The 20,854-nt window shown below is 38.1% G+C and overlaps 1 protein-coding gene across 3 annotated transcripts in view; it reads left to right on the forward strand.

The window, feature by feature from the left end:
- The window catches only part of fmn2b (formin 2b), a 287,893-nt gene that overhangs the window by 113,099 nt on the left and 153,940 nt on the right, over nucleotides 1-20,854 (forward strand). The window lies entirely within an intron of this gene.

The following is a 20,854-nucleotide window of genomic DNA, read 5'->3' on the forward strand; positions in this document are numbered from 1 at the left end:
AACAAACCAAAATGTTGGTTCGAGTCACCTGTGCTTTTATACTTGTATGACTATTATTGGAAAGGCCGAGAACATTCTAGAAAGTTCTAAAAGTTTCTTGAAAGTTCTAGGTAATTCTGGAAAATTCTAGAAGCTTCCGGACAATTCTAGAATATTCTTGAACTGTTAGAAGACTACTCAGTATTGAATGCGAATCGAGAATTTTCTCAAACAGACAAATTTCAAAATATCATTGTCCTGATCACAAAAGCAAATTTTTTGTGGAACAGCAGCTATTTTCTATTTTTTTTAGGCATAACGAGTTTGGAAAACACACTTTCTACCCAGGAACAAAATAAAAATGAAAATTTGTTACGTAGTGTAATCTGTCCACAAAGGCAGAGTCCTAGTGATATGCTTCCGAATCCGCTAATCACTCACTACATTCTAGAGGAATATGTGTTGTGAAACTTGACTAAATGCCAATTTGGAGCAAATACGTAAAATGTTTTATATGCACCAGTGACATAATGAGGAAGTATAAGCCTTGTGAAGTGGAACTTAGAGCCACTTCACTTGGAAATGCACAAACCATATTAATTATGTGCAGTGTTGAGGACAATGGCATTGGTTTGATGGTGTAATGTATTTAGTCCATTATAAGATAACTTAAAGAAACAAATGCCAAATCTGGTAAAATCCCAATAAATAAAGCAAATATCAGTGGTTTAAGTAATTTTTACAGCCTTTACTTTTATTGTCTTTCACTGCTAAATGTAATGCACTCCTTTTGAAATCTTCTTATTCATAATTTGTTTAAATTAGTACTCTAAAACCTTTCGATTTAAATGTCATTTGAATTGTAAACCCCTCAAAGTGGTTCCGAGAAATTCATGCACCCTTCCCAAATAAAATACCCAAAGTGAAGACCTTTATCTGTAAAATATAGTGTCACATTGCTGACATTATACAGCTGAGTGCTCAAGTTTGTATTATTAATGAATTGCAACATTCCTGCTGACCTCCATGGTAGGACAGAAACTCATGGGTATATTAACAACGCACTTACAAGCTAGCTAAATGGTAGCTGCTCAAATATCTCATAGTAAGAGAGCCTTCATGATGAGAGGGGACCTGATCCTTCCTAGCGCGGTGGATATCCATACCACTAACAAATGACATGGTTGACGAAGAGAATCTCTGGTATGTGTTGTAAGTGATGGCATTGAAAGTCAACTTGTGGAGGGAATAAATGCAAGCCCTTATTTTGCCATGCAATTGGATGAGTCCACAACCATTAGCAACATGACTTTATTGCTAGCTTTCATAAAATATACATGTAAATGGCATGATAATCTTTATGAAGGGTTTTTTTTTTTTGGTAAGAAGCTTCAGATCAAAAACAATAGCAGAGGAGGCAGTGCACTGTAATTATGATTACTTCACTGACAAAGGAATCGATTTGAATCATTGAGCAGCACTTTGACAGCACTGCAACGTATTCCATGATCGAAGCAGTGCCATCTGTACAAACGAATTCATTGGGCAAGTGGATGCACAGTTTCTTACAGTAGTTTGGGAAAATCTGTCAACAAAGAAAGTTCTACCAGAACTGCATGTTGACATGAATGTGGTGGTGACAACTGTCAACTACATCAAGCAAAGTGCATTTCATTCAGGATTTTATGCCCTTCTTTATGAGAGAATGGATGCTGATCGTTTGCTGCTCATCTAAGTAAGGTGGCTTTGCAAAGGACATTAGTCACCTATTCAAACTGAGAAAAGTTAATTTCTTTGTTTTGAAAAGCATAGGTCCACTCTGGTAGAACACTTCATTGGTGGTGAGGTTTGTGCAGAGCTTGTCTGGTATTTTCGATCAGTTGAGTCATCTAAATATTACAATGCAAGGGTGAAAGAGCACAGTGTTTTTTGGTTGAAAACAAAATTGAGGAGTTTCAGAAAAAAATTGGTTGTTTAGAACAGGAGCGTTAATGAGGGACAATATGACTTTTCTTTTTCAATCCTAAATGAAACTTGGGCATATTTTCCTAATGTCAGCATTTCTACCTCAATGTCGCACAACATTTGACTCCATTATTAAATACATTTTCAGAGTACTTCCCAGCCATCCCAGGCATGGACATCTTTAAATTTTGGAACCCTTCTCAGTTGATACTCCTTCAGAAGACCTGCCCCTGTCCCCTGCCCTAAAAAAGCCTCAAACATTTCCTCTTTTTGAACACTGCCAATGAATGACCTTTGTCACAGTGCCTTTTACCATCACGTTTTACCAAGCCAGGGTTTTCAGCTTTCACGGTCACAAAAATCAGGAACAAACTAAAAAGCAGCACTGAATGCTACTCAGTGTGTCAGCCTCTCGGCTCTCCCACCATGGCTCGAGCTCCTCATTTCTCAGAAGCAAGCTTAAATATCTAAATGAGGGAAAGAAGAATTTTAATTCAGGCATCGTTAACAGTGGCATAACATCATCTTCTACAATTCAAAATACTGCATTTATGCAGGGTAACATTTAATTTAAAATGCCTTCATTTGTGCAGCTAGGCTTCTGTCAGCACATTCAGAAGTTGTTCTTAAACTACAAAAGGTTTAAGCCATACATGTTTTGTGCTTCTTTCCCATCATACCTAGAAAAAAAAATGTCAATTTCATCAGAGTAATCTAGTCTGCCATCTGCTAGTAAAATCATCCAATACTATATTATAGTTTTAAGGTGCTGCCCAGTCCTAGCTTTATTTGTATTTTCCGCAAGTTCAGTTTAGTTTACAGTTGTTTTTACCAATGGGCCACAGCAGTTTTAGTTAAGAAGCAATCTGTGTGAATTCAGTCCTGCTTCAGAGAATGTTTCTCCTGCTTAACACACCTGGTCCATCATTTCTGGAGCATTTTTTATAGCATGTGAAAAATAATATATAACAGGCTAGCTATGAATAGATTGTAGTCATTTAATGGAACAGTGATATTTTTTTAAAGCGGTTTGCCTCTAAAATTACTATCCCACTGTATAACTCTTCCTTCGATACCATTTTGGAACACTGTTAAATGTTGTCACTTATGAACACAGTTGTTCCCTAAGCAAATTTACAGCCTTAAAAACCTTTCAGTCCAGAAAAAGTAAATTAATTGCAGTAAAAGGCAGAGGACCCCAACACTGTTTCAAGAAAGGTATGTAAAACCTTATTTGTAGGACTGATGTAATCACAGTGCTTCATGTTTTGATACACAAAGGAAATCATATGACCTACAGTTAGGTCCATAAATATTTGGACAGACAACTTTTTTCTAATTTTGGTTCTGTACATTACCACAATGAATTTTAAATGAAACAACTCAGATGCAGTTGAAGTGCAGACTTTCAGCTTTAATTCAGTGGGTTGAACAAAACGATTGCATAAAAATGTGAGGCAACTAAAGCATTTTTTTAACACAATCCCTTCATTTCAGGGGCTCAAAAGTAATTGGACAATTGACTCAAAGGCTATTTCATGGGCAGGTGTGTTCAAGTCCGTCGTTATGTCATTATCAATTAAGCAGATAAAAGGCCTGGAGTTGATCTGAGGTGTGGTGCTTGCATGTGGAAGATTTTGCTGTGAACAGACAGCATGTGGTCAAAGGAGCTCTCCATGCAGGTGAAAGAAGCCATCCTTAAGCTGCGAAAACAGAAAAAACCCATCCGAGAAATTGCTACAATATTACGAGTGGCAAAATCTACAGTTTGGTACATCCTGAGAAAGAAAGCAAGCACTGGTGAACTCAGCAACGCAAAAAGACCTGGAATTACACGGAAGACAACAGTGGTGGATGATCACAGAATCATTTCCATGGTGAAGAGAAACTCCTTCACAACAGCCAACCAAGTGAACAACACTCTCCAGGGGGTCGGCATATCGATATTCAAGTATACCATAAAGAGAAGACTGCATGAAAGTAAATACAGAGGGTGCACTGCAAGGTGCAAGCCACTCATAAGCCTCAAGAATAGAAAGGCTAGAATGGACTTTGCTAAAGAACATCTAAAAAAGCCAGCACAGTTCTGGAAAAACATTCTTTGGACAGATGAAACCAAGATCAACCTCTACCAGAATGATGGCAAGAAAAAAGTATGGAGAAGGCGTGGAACAGCTCATTATCCAAAGCATACCACATCTGTAAAACACGGTGGAGGCAGTGTGATGGCTTGGGCGTGCATGGCTGCCAGTGGCACTGGGACACTAGTGTTTATTGATGATGTGACACAGGACAGAAGCAGCCGAATGAATTCTGAGGTGTTCAGAGACATACTGTCTGCTCAAATCCAGCTAAATGCAGTCAAATTGATTGGGCGGCTTTTCATGATACAGATGGACAACGACCCAAAACATACAGCCAAAGCAACCCAGGAGTTTATTAAAGCAAAGAAGTGGAAAATTCTTGAATGGCCAAGTCAGTCACCTGATCTTAACCCAATTGAGCAGGCATTTCACTTGTTGAAGACTAAACTTCAGACAGAAAGGCCCACAAACAAACAGCAACTGAAAGCCGCTGCAGTAAAGGCCTGGCAGAGCATTAAAAAGGAGGAAACCCAGCATCTGGTGATGTCCAGGAGTTCAAGACTTCAGGCTGTCATTGCCAGCAAAGGGTTTTCAACCAAGTATTAGAAATGAACATTTTATTTCCAGTTATTTAATTACTTTTGAGCACCTGAAATTAAGGGATTGTGTTAAAAAAATGCTTTAGTTGCCTCACATTTGTATGCAATCTTTTTGTTCAACTCACTGAATTAAAGCTGAAAGTCAGCACTTCGACTGCATCGGAGTTGTTTCATTTAAAATTCATTGTGGTAATGTACAGAACCAAAATTAGAAAAAAGTTGTCTCTGTCCAAATATATAAGAAGTGGCGTGACTAAGGGGCTTTGGGGGTTATAGACCTTACAGAGTGACACCATCAGGGGGCAGTGTCTGTATAACTGTCTGTCTGTATAATTTATGAGCTGTGTTTGTTGCTGCACTCGTCAAGGAGGAAACCTCTGCTTCATCGCTGAAATGATTGAGTGTCCAGAGGCTCATACCAACAAGAGGAACCCTCCAAACTTTAAATGTTTGTGTCTTCAGGCAGAAACCATCATGGGGACCCCCTCCAAACACCCTATCCCCTTAGAAAGCTCAAAAAAACTATAGAGTATTAGTGTACCAGTAGTAGTGGGATTTATACGGCCAGATGTCCACACACTATATTGTGTGAAGTATGATCAACTCTCCGTTAAGGAGCTCAAGTCATCAAGGCACCTAGGGGCCTATAGGCGTCTTAATCAGACCTTGGTTGCTGCACTGAGTGACACCAAATGCCTGTAAATAATCCTAAAAAAAATATTATAGCTATATCAACTAAATTTAAACCAGACCTAATCGTAACCACTTTAGGAGAGCCAGTATATTTCAGTAGCACGACTGTGAGAATATGGAAATCTGTGGGTTTAATGGTCAGATTTCTGTCCTGTACGTTCTTAGTGTATGTGGTGATATTTTTTCTGAGACATCATTCAGAGTTCTTATGCTCTACAGACAACAAAATCACTCTTCCAAGCGAGAACCCCACTTGGCAGATTATCAAATATTCTTTCTCTCCTTCAATTCAGCAGAGTGAGGACTGTAGGTGTGTGGTGCTCCCCGAGCATAAAACTAATCTAAACAGACAGGCAAATCTGTTTCTTTCTTCAATATCAAGTGTATATGATTATGGTTATGCGCGAACTTTGTAGTTGGACAAAAATGAAATAAAAAAACTCTTGTGTGAGGATTTTGGTGAATATTTTTTGACTTGCGTCTTATTTTGCTTAATACTTATAAAGTACTATATATTTAAAAAGGATTACCAAGAAGGATCATTTGCACATGTGTTAAACTTGACAAATAACTTACAATTTAATCCCATATGTTACAGAAAGTCTAATAAATCAAACGTTTTATATACATCGGCTTCAAATAGCAAAACATGAAATGAACGGTTTCCAACAATGTCATACTGAAGATGTCCCTGGAATTGCTTTTTAATTTTTAATAAACACTTTCATTTGAATTAGGCAAGACCCTGTTTGACTTTGTCAGAGTCCTGTTCCATGTAAGGAATGAAAATCTGTTTGTTTTTCAAAGGCTTTATCATCTTTCTCCAATTTGATCCCCCCCCCCAGGTTGTTAGCCTTGTATGATAAGCAAGCAAATTTTCAATGAACTTGCACCATATAGTTAGCACAGACACAGATGTGAGACAGACTCCTTTGTTCATTTGGTTCTCATTATTAACTCAAAATGAGTTAAATATTTGACTGAGGGAAAGGACCATATCATTGTTTTCAGATTTCCCTCTATGACTTAACTGAACTCCATCTGCTAGCATACAAAGTACCATGTACTTCTTGGCGCCAGTATTGGCGTCTAGCTGTATGACTACCAAAGTGTTCCTGTTTTAGGAAGTCAAGTAACCTCAAAAATATTTTGTAAAACATGCCTAAATTGTAACTAAATGTTAGTCAGTAATGAGTGTTTAAAAAGTGTGACATTTTACTTTTGTCATAATGATAAATGTTAGCCTAGTGTTATCTGACCAACATTTTGGATTGTTTTTATCATGCTATATTAAATTATCGCTTGAGCTAATTTTTGGATGTGTGTTTTGCTTAAAATGATAAACAGTCACAGTTTTTTTTAATTTTATCCCAATAGAATGACGGAGTTGTTGTATATTTCTTATCTGTGAGCTGTGTGTATAATAAAGGTAATAGTTTTCTATACATGCCTACAGTACATGCAAGTATACTTAGTTTCAGATCCCACTTACTGCATTTTAGTATTATAGGACATGTTAGGCACAACACAGAAACCTGCCCTGGTAAAGTATGTTAATGTGTATTTTAAGCAAAATTGTCATTTTTGTTGCTTCTCTCTATTATGTTTAAAAAAAAAAAAAAAACTTGGGACAAGACCTTCTCGGACACTTTCACGTCCTGTGGGACTAGACTTTGTCCCAAGAGATTTAACCCCACCCAGGGCTGGAAAAAGACAGAGTAGATGACAAAGTAGAACATCGTAAAGAATTCAAAAACTTTGGTTTGATAAACATGCAGAGCAGGATAGAGATAATGGAAGGAGAAAAATTCAAGTCTCAAAAAAATTATAGTATAAATCACAGTAGTGCAAACAAACGAAAAATATTACTCGGTGAAATAACGGGACAGTGAAAAGAGATTGGTGTTTGAGGATGTCTGGGGGAGAAGAAAGACAAGGCAGTGAGACAAAAGGACAGCTGCTGTACAGGTTTTTAAAAGTTCGAAGCACCATACAAGATGCAAATCGCACTGCAGCAGCAAGCTAGCAGCAGATCGAGCAAAGAGGAATTTAAAAAAAACTTTCCCATTGTATCACCGTTTAAGAGGGGGTTTCTGAAGACCAATCGCGTCTCTTTGGGGATGCGTTCAGCCCAATAGCGTGTAGTGCAGGCGTTGTGGTGGTTTTTGGCGAGCGAAGACCCCTAATATATTTAAAAAGTAACTTAGAAAAAAGTTTTCTAAGATTAATATTAATACACATTCAGGTGCTTTAGTCTCTTATAAGCAAACCTGCAGTTGTGAATATGTCTCTATGTTCTGCAGTAAACATGGATTGGGTTGTTGTTTGTTCATTTGTTGATCACATTAAGCACAGCTCAAGAAGAACAAAGCAGACCCACGAGGGAGAGGTGGTAACATTAGTTTAACAGTATTTATTTCCAAAGTAATACTGTAACATTTATAAACCGTATAAGTGGAATATCTCTTTGTGAATACCAAAAGAATCTTAATGTAACATACCTTTTGGAGTTTAAATATTTAAATAACCTCTCCCCCAAAATATTTAAAAGTGGAACACTATTTTGATGATTCATTTTTTTTTTTTTTTTGAAAAACTGTTCATCTCCAACTGAAGTTCAAAGTGTGGTTTAATAACTTCCTAAAAAAATTGACCACTACAGCAGCCCAGAAATTGAAATCTGGTAGCAATTTCCATGGTGGTGTGAAAAAAATGCTTTCGGTCCATGTCATCATTAACAGCTGCAATGGAGCTAGGATTCACTTTTTAAATATTTTACAAAATTTATGTACATTTATCTTCTCCTTTGACCCCTACTTGGCTTCTACTGTGTATTTTATCTGTCTGCATAGTAACAAGCCAAATCTTCTTTTTTTCTGTTTGAAAGTGGTCATATTATGATCTTTTTGATATTGCACTGGGATTCTCAACTTATTATCTTTTATAGTTCTCATTTTAAGCTTTTGTGTAATGGTCATATTGAAAATCGAACCCCAGGTGGCATTGTTGAACCTATTCTTATTTTATAGGTTTTATTTATTACTAGCAGGAGTACCTGGCGTTTCCCGGGAATCTATAACCAGTGAATTTCCCAAATGAAACAAACAGAACACAGAAATAGAACAAACAGTTTTCTTATTCACATTTTATTGTAAGTTTGTCCACTTTGGATTGTGTCTGCTGTGGCATTTGAGACGCCCTTGAAATGATTTTTTCTGGAATCTGAAGTGGACCATCGAATTGTACGTCTTTTTTTCGGTGGTATGGGTATATTCTCGAAAAGCAGAACAATTATACTATGTTACATGGTATTACGTATGGAATACGCACCACAGTGAGATGAATTTACCTTATTTGTCATACGTCGGAAAACGAACAGTGAGCCAGTCTCGCGCACTGGGTCGTTCATGTTTTACAGTATATCTATACGGCAGTCCCGCTTCACCCGATCAAAGCAGTCGGCCTTCTCATACATGGACACTTCGCCATCTCTTGGCAATTTAAAGAAACATGGGTAAAGAGCGATGCACAAGAGTTTGTTGCAACGTGCGGCCATCATGTTGATAAGTACGGGGATGTGTGACGAAGGTAAAAAATTCACCACGAACATTTTTCCCAACCAAACATACCCCATGACCTTCTCCTGGTCACAAAGGAGCCCCATCCCCAGTTTGGTGGCGATCGGACGCCCAGTGCAGATTTGTATGACGGACAAACATACATACACACATCAACTCTGCTTTTATACATTAGATTTAACTAGCTTTTATCTAAGGTGACTTAAAACATTTGAGATACAATTGATTACAGTTCTTGTTTTTCCAGTTGGAGCACAGCGAGGTGAAGTGTCTTGCTTGTGGTCAGTAATGGGATTTGAACGAAGAGCCTCAGGATTTGAGCTCCAAAGTCTTAACCACTATGCCACACTGCTATCTCATCATGTAATGTACTGTATATAGTGATACCCATCCACAAATGTTACCATTTCTTTTACAGTTCTTTTCTAAATCCACTTGTTTCAGCTCAAGGTTACACAGCATTGCCCTGGTAGCATTATGCGCAATCCAACATCCAAACCTTTATGGGGTGCTAGTCCCCCGTGCTTCTTTCTGTCTTTAATATGATCACTCGTTTCTAATGCCGTTTTGTCTTTTGTTAGAAACCTAGATTCGTGTGTCGTGTTGTGCAAAATTAGTACTTCAGGAACGTTACAATACCTCCATCTACATACCATGTTATTCAGTTCACCTCCAGGTGTTTTTTTTTATATTAAATATTCAACTGTTTACTTTTGTAGTTGGCCCAAAATCATTTTATTTCATCTACTAACTAAACCTGTTAATTATTTGGACTCACAGAGCTGGAGAGTCCATGCTTGTATATTTTCACCAGTCCAACTTACAGCCACTGTTTAAGTTTTAAATTAAAATCGGAGTAATTGAAGAAAAGCTCACTTAATTTTATGGAGAGTGGTGAAACTGAACACAAACTGTAACCATGAAGAATTTACTTGTAAAAAAATAAATCGCTAGGGCAGATATGGTATTTGGGGGGTACCTTTGCCCTTTCTTTTCTACTACTTTTTCTACTTTTTTGATATATTCCTCCTAGAGGATGGTTGTAGAGAATGCACTACATTTGCTTTTCCCTCATTTTATTTTAACCTAAAGATCTTTGTGACATAAGACAGAATGATCGCCTCAGTTGTTCCATAATACTCCATGAGTACAATGACACCTACTTTATAGAAAATTGCATTACTCGTTTTATTGATTCAGTTTACTTCTAGTCTCTGAAATGGTAATAAATACATGTAGGTGCAAAGATGAGGAAATATGTTACCTGACTGAATTGAAATGCAGAAGTGTGTCAAAGAACATATAATCTGACTGAGTTTTCTGGTAGACTTCACAGGAGGAGCCTTTGCAGTAGATACTAAGCAAATTATTTATTTCTGTTCTTGACTGCATAATTTTATATTCTTTCAGCATGCAATTTATAAACTGATTATATAGTAATGTAGTGTCAAGGGTGACTTGTATATTGAGCATTTTTGATTGCATTCTTATAAACATAAAAGCAGTTATTAATAATTAAAAGGCCACGAGTACGGCTTTAACAAAAACACCAGTTTATCAAACAGAGCACTCAATCAATATTATACCAATAATTTACATTCTATCTGCATTTGTTCCAGTTCAGATTCCACATTTATTCTTAAAAGTGTAGATATGAATGTTTTTTTTTTTTTTTTCTTCTTCCTAACAAAGACATCTTTGGACAGAATACTTTCATGTTGTTAAGCGGCATGAGCCTTTTGTAGGTTAATATTAGCTTTTACTAATATATTCTGATAAACGGCACTATAGAGGCCTTATAATTAAAGCATGATGGCAGGAGAGCTTGCCAACACAGTATTTAAGCAGCAGTGTTGATTTCTCCTTCATTGTGCACTCTACTTTTTTCTGAGCAGCTTTCGGTGTCCAGTGTCTGCTCTTTGAACATTGTCATGATTTTACTATTCCCAAAAGATCAGAAGGTTGTAATTAAAGCTCTAGGGTTTTTGGCTTTTTGCATTATTTTGCAGTTCCAAGAAAAATTATTCGGAAAGATCAGTTGCTATCACTAAGGGCTACTTGAGATTGTTGTTCTGAGCCTCAGTCTGTTGTTGTTTTTGTTCAAACTCTACGTCTGATTTAGTTTATCTATCTATATACCTATTTCTCATGTCTGGCTCCTTTCATTCTGTTCTCAAGTCACCGTAATGGAAAATTTGCATACTGTGCCATTTTGGGTACAAGCAGTGCGTCATATGCCTGTCTGATGGGATTCCCTCCAAGGAATTCTAATAGGATCAGGATTCATTAGAGGAAGAGATGAGCTTTGTCTGTCTGCCTGGGGCAGGTAATAGTTGTGGTTCAGTTATCAAAGATTTGAACTGTTCTTTATTGTTGGACCACAAGTGTTTAAAATAATAAAACCAGAGGCAACAAGTTAAGTAGTTCATGAGCACAAAGCACTGGAAATGGTTTGGGCTACATTTTTATACGGTGAATGTTCAAAGATATCTTCCATTTTTAAGTTACTGTAGATTTTTGTTAATGGAAAATCAAAGGGCATCATTGACCTTTTTTAATCAAAGGTATCACATTTCTACAGTGGTAGTCACTGCTGCTTTATAGCACCAAAGGACTGGTTTGAAACCCAGCCTGTTTTGTGTTGTTCTCCTGTGTTCCTGTTCGTTTTTCTCCATGTTGTCTAGTTTTCCCAACTCTTTTGAAAGTCACTTGATACAGGAATGACTCCTGTCATGGTAGAAGCCAGACAAGTCTAATTTTCAAGCAGCGCCTTGAGGCAGTTGTCTTAGGATGTTCTAGTTGTGAGTGGCTTCCACTAATCTGGTTTTCCTCTCTCCCTTTCAGTCTCTGTTTATTATATTTGCTCATCAGAGAAGTGATCTCCAAATGAAGTGGTACCTTAGATTAGATTAAATAAACTCTATTTATCCCATGGGGAAAATTGGATGCATGCAGCAGCAAAAACAACAAAAAAAAAAAGGATACTCATTTGCAGGACAAATAATGCAGCTGATCAATCAATTGATACTTAGATAAATAAATACAAATAAATTTAATGGGTCCTTTGGGTAGAACCATTGGATTGCCTGATAGCAGTGAGCAGAAAAGACTCCCCTAGAGGTGCTTCTTGGCACACTGTGGTGGAATGAACCTGTGGCTAAAAGTGTTCCAAAAGAGTGTCCCCTAGAGGGGATGGAGGGGATTTTTCATAATGCAATCATCCTCTTTTCCACAATTTCGTGTGTCCAGGGTTCTCCCTGTGATGGAGCAGGCTTTCCTGATAAGTTTGCTGAGTCATTGTGCTGCTCCAGGAAACTGCAGTGTAGAACAACGCACTGACTACTATGGACTGGTAGAATGTTTCCAGCAGCTTTCCGCACACCTCAAATGAATGACTTGAGTATCCTTAGCAAGTACGGTCTGCTCTGGCACCCCCTTGTCCAGCGCCGTTGTGTTAGAAAAGTCCAGTTTGTTCTTTACATGATCCCCCAGGTACTTGTAGCGCTGCACCACTTCCATGTCCTCCCCTTGACTGGTGACTTGTCTCATGATGAGACATGTATCACTATAGAGGTTGTTCCATGTCTAGACTATCCTGACTATTATTTTTAATCTATCTCTTTGTAGATGGTGTACACCAAAAGTGTTTTTGAACTACTTTCTCTGGATACTCCAGGTTCTCTGGCTTTCGCTAAGCTTGGAGCAGAGGATTTTTTTGGAGAGTCAAGTCAGGAATTCTGATGGAGTTATATAGTCATTACTTCACTGCTGGCCATGTATGCCTCACTGAGGAAACTGGGATTAGTGCAGTGATCCTCCAGGCTGAGGCAGAGTTGAAGGCAACTCGGATAAAACTTCGTGTGTTTTTTTTTTTTTTTAAGTAACAGTAGGTAATCCAAGTCTCTCTATCATAAAAGAAGCAAAGTTGATACAGACATCCTTATAAAATATTAGCTTGGGCTTTTTATGTCATTGTTCTCAAAAAACCTGATGGCTTAGGTGCTAGAGGACCTGATACAGATGGCACTTTCTCTTCAATGATTACTTATTAGAACATTTGACTGCTGAGTTCTAGAATGTGGTCAACAACATCTTACATGTCTCTTGAGACAGTGATTACTGGCTCTCCATTGCCTGGTCAGAACATTATTAGCAAACAATTTTAGTTTTCTTAATGTTAAGCAGGACAGTTCTAAATTCTTTGACATTGGCAACAAAGATAAATGTACTCTGGAGTTCTTTCATTTAGGGGAAAAATGGCATCTGTATACTGAGGACCTAATTATCAGCTTTGTTTTCCCTTTGCGTTAAGGTGTTGTGAATTGAAGGGTTTCTGGTCAAATGTATATTTGGCATATAAAGAGTTTTTTGATCTATACTAATAAAAGGCAAAGCCCTCACTGACTCGCTCACTCACTCACTGACTGACTCACTCACTGACTCATCACTAATTCTCCAACTTCCCGTGTAGGTAGAAGGCTGAAATTTGGCAGGCTCATTCCTTACAGCTTACTTACAAAAGTTGGGCAGGTTTCATTTCGAAATTCTACACATAACGGTCATAACTGGAACCTATTTTTTCGTCCATATACTATAATAGACTTCTACTCGATAGCTGTGGGAGGCGGAGTTACGCCTCCAACGTAATTTAGTGCCTGCCCATATAAGGCCATCCGTCAGCGGCAATCCAATAGCAAACTGCCACGGGTAAATATTCACGGGTGAAGGACTGTGCTTATGGAGCGGAAGATGAGATGGTCAGGGTGGTGTTTGACACAAACTCAGCGAAACTGCGAGACAAAGTTTTAAGTGCCAGGACTAAGGTAACATTAAATAAAGCTATGGACATAGCATGAGATGGCACCAGCACAGCTGGGAACCTTCGATGCAAGTACACCGAGTGGCTCACATGAACTGACGCAGCGCACAGATAAAAAGCAACAGTTCCAAAGAGCGCTGAACAAAAACCGAATTACACAATTGAAAAGGCAGCAAAAAATATGAAGCGTCTGATAAGCATATTCATAAATGCAGCTACTGTGGAAACAAAGCACACGGTGGAAAAAGTCAATGTCCCGCTAAAGGAAGACAGTGTAAAAAAAACCCGTCCATGCAGTGTGTCAGGTCTCGGATAAAGAAGAAGACCAGCTGTTTATTGATGCAGTAAGAAACGAATCGATGAATGAAACCTGTCATCTTTACAACGATTGACAAACACGGAATGTAACTTGAACACAACACATCCTACAAATACGAACCTGATTGAAAGAAATAATGATAATCAAATCCTTGATGACAGCAACACTCAGTAACACTCACAAAACAAATACTGTATATTGACAGTCATGTTACGTTATTTTAAAATGTTCCCTTTTCTTTTTCTACCTTTTTTAACACACTACTTCTCCGCTGCGATACGCGGGTATATATATATGTATATCTATACTAATAAAAGGCAAAGCCCTCACTGACTCACTCATTCACTCACTCACTCACTCACTGACTCATCACTAATTCTCCAACTTCCCGTGTAGGTAGAAGGCTGAAATTTGGCAGGCTCATTCCTTATAGCTTACTTACAAAAGTTGGGCAGGTTTCATTTTGAAATTCTATGCGTAATGGTCATAACTGGAACCTATTTTTTCGTCCATATACTATAATAGACTTCTGGCCGATGGCCGTGGGAGGACTCCGCCTCCCATGTAATTTAGTGCCTGCCCATATAAGGCCGTCCGTCAGCGGCAATCCAATAGAAACACTGCCGCTAAATATTCACGGGTGAAGGACTGTGCTTATGCAGACGAAGATGAGATGGTCAGGGTGGTGTTTGGCAGAAACTCGACGAAACTGTGAGAGAAACTTTTAAGTGCCGGGTCTTAGCTAACATTAAATACAGCTTGGTTTGAGACGTATGAAAAAATATGCGGTTAACTCAAAAAGACAGATCACCAATTGAAGCTTTATGAATAATGGATACTTTATTCTCCATCAATGATTGTTTTGGTAAAGCCATACTCGGTGTAATCATTAGATGAACGGTAAAAAATTTAGAGCAATGGGAGGGTGTCTTATTGACGCACACAATAGCACGCGGGCTCGATGTAGTGCACGTCAACTCGATCTGAATTGCGTGATCACATTCGAAAAAATATATCTTTTCAAGTTCTGTTTATTCAACACTTAGCATATTCATATGTAAGGCTGCTGCGCAACTCCGCACACCTCCCATGTAATTGACTGCCTGCCCATATAAGGCCGTTCTTCGCTGTGGTGTGTTCATTCATTTCCTTGCTTCGCCAAGGAAGCAGCCTTTTCATAGGTTCTCAACTGTTTTAGCATTCATAAGTGCGGCTGCTGCGGAAATCAGCATGCCTCCCACGTAATTGACTGCCTGCCCATATAAGGCCATTCTTCGCTGCGGTGTCTTCATTCGTTTCCTTGCTTCGCTAAGGAAGCAGCTTTCTCACAGCTTCTGCACTGTTTTCTAAACGAACGACATATAAGAAAGTCCTTTTTCCTCGCTTCGCCAACGAGGCAACCTTTTTATTTAATCGTCATATTACAACCGGAGGGCCGAACTGACAACGTAGTATACAGCGAGATCCTTAACAATTAATTTTTTATATATTTTACCTCAGTCTAAAAATGTTTACTTTTTTCTTAATAAAAATGTTCAGGCAGTATTTCACCGCTGCGAAGTGCGGGTATTTTGCTAGTTCTCAATAAAATTGAGTTTGACACCCCTGATCTTTTGCTGCTTTTACTATGTACTATATATACTTCAGGTTTTCAGTGTACAGCTTTAGTCAGAGTTCTTAAACTTCAATTTATGCGAAATGGAGTAAAAATAGAACTTAACCAGAGGTGTCCTTCAACCATTTATTGGCAATGTATAATGAAATTCGAAAATTTCAATCCATAGTGAACTGCAGCCTCTGAGGTATTAGCCATAAGGTTGGCTGCCCTGTGGAGTTAAACAAATGAAATAAGAGTAGTGTAGAATAGTTTGCACTTCAGTAATTTCCTCCATATTCACAGTGTAGGTAGGTTTGTAAATATTGGTTTCTTAAGTTTGTTTCAGACATTGTTAAAGTAACTCGTACTCTAGGTTTTTCTTCAATTGGGATTACACTGTCGGCCTCCTTCTTGTCGATGTAAAAACAGTATAATCGTTGACATTTGGTTTTTACCCTGTTGGTGCAGCATTGCTGGCATCCTGAAAGAGCTGAAAGCAAAAAAAACTTTACATTTTGTTTTTCTTTGCATAATATTTTCACAATTTTTAACTCGTTCATAAAATGGAATATGGATTCATTGAAACTTTTTTGTTTCCTTTCTTGTACAGTAACTCAACAGTTGTAATATTATTAAATTACCATTCTATTACCTCTTTAATACAGGAGCTATAGCGAAAATCTCAATTGTCACAGAAGGTTCTTAAACGCAAAATTAATTGTAAAATGTTCTAAGGGTAGCATACCTCTTTTAGAAGCCTAAACTAAAATTTAGTCATAACTAATTACAGTGGGATGCAAAAGTTTAGGCAACCTTGTTAATAGTCATTATTTTCCTGTATAAATCGTTGGTTGTTACGATAAAAAATGTCAGTTAAATATATCATATAGGAGAGACACACAGTGATATTTGAGAAGTGAAATGAAGTTTATTGGATTTACAGAAAGTGAGAAAGTGTGCAATAATTGTTCAAACAAAATCAGGCAGGTGCATAAATTTGGGCACCGCAAAAAAGAAATGAAATCAATATTTAGTAGATCCGCCTTTTGCAGAAATTACAGCCTCTAAACGCTTCCTGTAGGTTCCAATGAGAGTCTGGATTGTGGTTGAAGGTATTTTGGACCATTCCTCTTTACAAAACATCTCTAGTTCATTCAGGTTTGATGGCTTCCGAGCATGGACAGCTCTCTTTAACTCACACCACAGATTTTCAATTATATTCAGGTCTGGGGACTGAGATGGCCATTCCAGAACGTTGTACTTGTTCCTCTGCATGAATGCCTTAGTGGATTTTGAGCAGTGTTTCGGGTCGTTGTCTTGTTGAAAGATCCAGCCCCGGCACAGCTTCAGCTTTGTCACTGATTCCTGGACATTGGTCTCCAGAATCTGCTGATACTGAGTGGAATCCATGTGTCCCTCAACTTTGACAAGATTCCCAGTCCCTGCACTGGCCACACAGCCCCACAGCATGATGGAACCACCACCATATTTTACTGTAGGTAGCAGGTGTTTTTCTTGGAATGCTGTGTTCTTTTTCCTCCATGCATAACGCCCTTGTTATGCCCAAATAACTCAATTTTAGTTTCATCAGTCCACAGCACCTTATTCCAAAATGAAGCTGGCTTGTCCAAATGTGCTTGAGCATACCTCAAGCTGCTCTGTTTGTGCTGTGGGCGGAGAAAAGGCTTCCTCTGCATCACTCTTGCATACAGCATCTCCTTGTGTAAAGTGCGCCGAATGGTTGAACGATGCACAGTGACTCCATCTGCTGCAAGATGATGTTGTAGGTCTTTGGTGCTGGTCTGTGAGGTTGACTCTGACTGTTCTCACCATTCATCGCTTCTGTCTATCCGAAATCTTTCTTGGTCTGCCACTTCGAGCCTTAACTTGAACTGAGCCTGTGGTCTTCCATTTCCTCAATATGTTCCTAACTGTGGAAACAGACAGCTTAAATCTCTGGGACAGCTTTCTGTATCCTTCCCCTAAACCATGATGGTGAACAATCTTTGTCTTCAGGTCATTTGAGAGTTGTTTTGTGACCCTCATGTTGCTACTCTTCAGAGAAATATAAAGGAGGAAGGAAACTTACAATTGACCCCCTTAAATACTCTTTCTCATTATAGGATTCACCTGTGTATGTAGGTCAGGGGTCACTGAGCTTACCAAGCCAATTTGAGTTCCAATAATTAGTTCTAAAAGTTTTGGAATCAATAAAATGACAACGGTGCCCAAATTTATGCACCTGCCTGATTTTGTTTGAACAATTATTGCACACTTTCTGAAAATCCAATAAACTTCATTTCACTTCTCAAATATCACTGTGTGTGTCTCCTATATGATATATTTAACTGACATTTTTTATCATAACAACCAACGATTTATACAGGAAAATAATGACTATTAACAAGGTTGCCCAAACTTTTGCATCCCACTGTATTTAAACAGCTTGGCATTAACTCTGGGCATCACTTGGGCTCAGAATTCTATGTAAAAACAGTTCATCCTGAGTCTTTCTCAGGTTAAAATGTTTTGATGAGATTTAGTGCCTTAACACTAGAATTACCAGAGCCTACGAAAAAACTCGTAAATCCGTCCCACCTTAAATCGCTTCTTAAAACCGTTCTCACCTCTCCGCCAGCGCCATTTGTTAATCTAAATGTGCTGATAAAAGAAAAGAAAATCAGCTGTAAAAGTATGGCATTTCTAAATGTTTGCTTTTTTTCAGTCTGATTCTCTGTCAGACTGTATATTTGTCTCTTATTCAGTGCACGCAAGAACATGCAGGTGGCCAGATGTTGTATGCTACAACATGCTTGGCGGTGATCAACACACATTTTAAAAAAAGAAAGAGAAAAATATATGTGACGTTTTGAAAAAATCATTTTATGACACGATTTATCTTTGTTTATTCACTTACTTCCTAAAGTCACAAGTAGTGTGCAGAGGGCATGCTCAAAAATGTGTGTAATGCCATGAAAAGCGCCTGCTGACACTTTAGTATGCAAGCAATGGTATGTGCATTCTTGTCCCAATGTAGAAGGGAGCTGAGTTTACCTCTGTTATAGCCCATCTATATGAAAACAGCAGTATCAGATGCGACGGTGGGGTGTGTTTGGGCTCGTGAACACGGCCGAGATAATAAAACTGACTAATAAAAATAAAAAAGCTAACCTTTACAAGTATCATAAATTACACGGGCTGTTACACAGTGAAATCAAATGTATGTTTTTATTCTAAAATAGTAAGACTAAGAGCAGTTTACATCTCAAAACAGTGTGGTGCAGGATCGAACTCGCGACCTTTTGATTCCCAGTCGGCAGCTGATTCTATTGCGCCACGGATGCAGTCATAATAAACAAGTGTCAATGTCGCATGTTAAGGCGGCTTTTTGTTTCTGCAGTTATATTTTTAAATAAAAGCGCAATTGTTGTGTTAGATTTGTACCTTCTGTGAAAATATTTCTTTGATATTTGGACTTCAGGCTTCATACATTATATAGTTAATGCCTACATTTTGTCATCTACTACTAGAATATAAAAAACGTTTCTGTTTTAACAATGTGTTTGCACAGATTACTGTTGAAACGGAACAGACATGAAATGCGTGTGTTCCAAACAACAATCTATTATTTCCACTCTAAAACTCCACTTCACTCCCAGAAAATCACTCAAGGCATGAGCTGGGAGAAGTTTGTGCAAGTTCTAAGTCGGTGGGGGGATGGAATAGCCGGCTACTTGCAGCTTTGCAGAGGTGAGAACTGTTTTAAGAAGCGATTTAAGGTGGGACTAATTTACGAGTTTTTTCGTAGGCTCTGGTAATTCTAGTGTTAAGCCTGAATAATGCTTGGGACGATATTCTGTTGCCATCTTGTGGGTGAAATAGTATCATACTGCAAAAACAATTGTGAATATTTTAATGTGTTTTGCCACTTCTATGCCAACTCATCAGTGTTCATTAGTGAGATGGAACCTTCGACCAAGAAAACCCAATGGTGTGTAAATGAAAAGCTGTAAAGCCAGTTTTAGAACAAACCAAAGCTGAACTATTAGTTGAATTAAGCAATAGTGATGATAGTGGGCATTATGTCCTCAAATGTTGATGAGGATATTAAAATTCATGAATGTAGCACTGTACAACCGAACTGTCGTGATATGCCTCTTCTAACGTTTTAGAGTAGTTAGTTCGTTTAGGCCTACTCTAAGTGAAAGTTAAATAATGACAGGTTCGATGTACAGAAGGCTTTATAGACCATTTGTCTCAGTTGTTGCCTGACAAATCCCTCTAGTTTATTCGTACTATGTACTTTTGTGATTTTTAATCTCGAGTTTTTTAGTTTTTTTTGTCCTACTGGCCATCGGACCTTACTTAATTCTTTATTTAGTATTGTCTAATCTTTTTTATATATATATATATATAATTTTCTTCATTTTGTAAAGCATTTTGAGCCACATCATTTGTATGAAAACGTGCTATATAAATAAATGTTGCTGTAATCTGTAAATATGGGGCACGTGGAGGGTCAGCATCCTTTGCAGTAGCTCTATATTTACTTTAAGCATCAATGTTAGGATGCAGATCAACTAGTTTTGTCGATTTTTAAAGCATTTTAAATGTTGCAAAAGATTTGAATGGGCTATAAGTAGAAACTGTGTTTGTTGTTTATTGTCTGATCAGTTTACTGGAACTGGAAATCTGTTAAAAAGCAGGGTTCAAGCAAGTAGTTCTTTGCCGTGGCATTTCCCGCAAAACACTGCTCTGTTTTAAATTGTGTGCCTTCACTCTCTGCATGTTTTTTGCTCCGGGTAGTCCAGTTTTCTTCCACATTTCTAAAATGTGCAGGTTAGGTTCATTGATAAATCGGTCCAGTATAAGTGACTTGGGAGTACATATGCATTGTGATTGACTGGTGCTCCATCCAGAGTTGGAAGTCCGTTTTATTCCTGACACAGCTGGAATGTGGCCTGGTACCATTGATTCTGAACTGGATTAAGTGGGTTAAAAACATGTGCATGGTGATTTTAATCAAAGCATAGTAGGCATATTGGCCATTATGCTAAAATAAAGTAAATAATGGTGGTGTTTCAAAATACAGTGACTATTACAAACTCCAGATCCGTAAGACAACAGAGCTAACCTCTGTACCTCTCTGTTGATATTTTAATAATTTAAATATTTAGTGATACATTACTGCTTTGCAACAACAGAAATTGCCCCTCATTGT

The sequence above is a fragment of the Polypterus senegalus genome, chromosome 16, assembly GCF_016835505.1.
Source record: "Polypterus senegalus isolate Bchr_013 chromosome 16, ASM1683550v1, whole genome shotgun sequence".
Lineage (NCBI taxonomy): Eukaryota > Metazoa > Chordata > Cladistia > Polypteriformes > Polypteridae > Polypterus > Polypterus senegalus.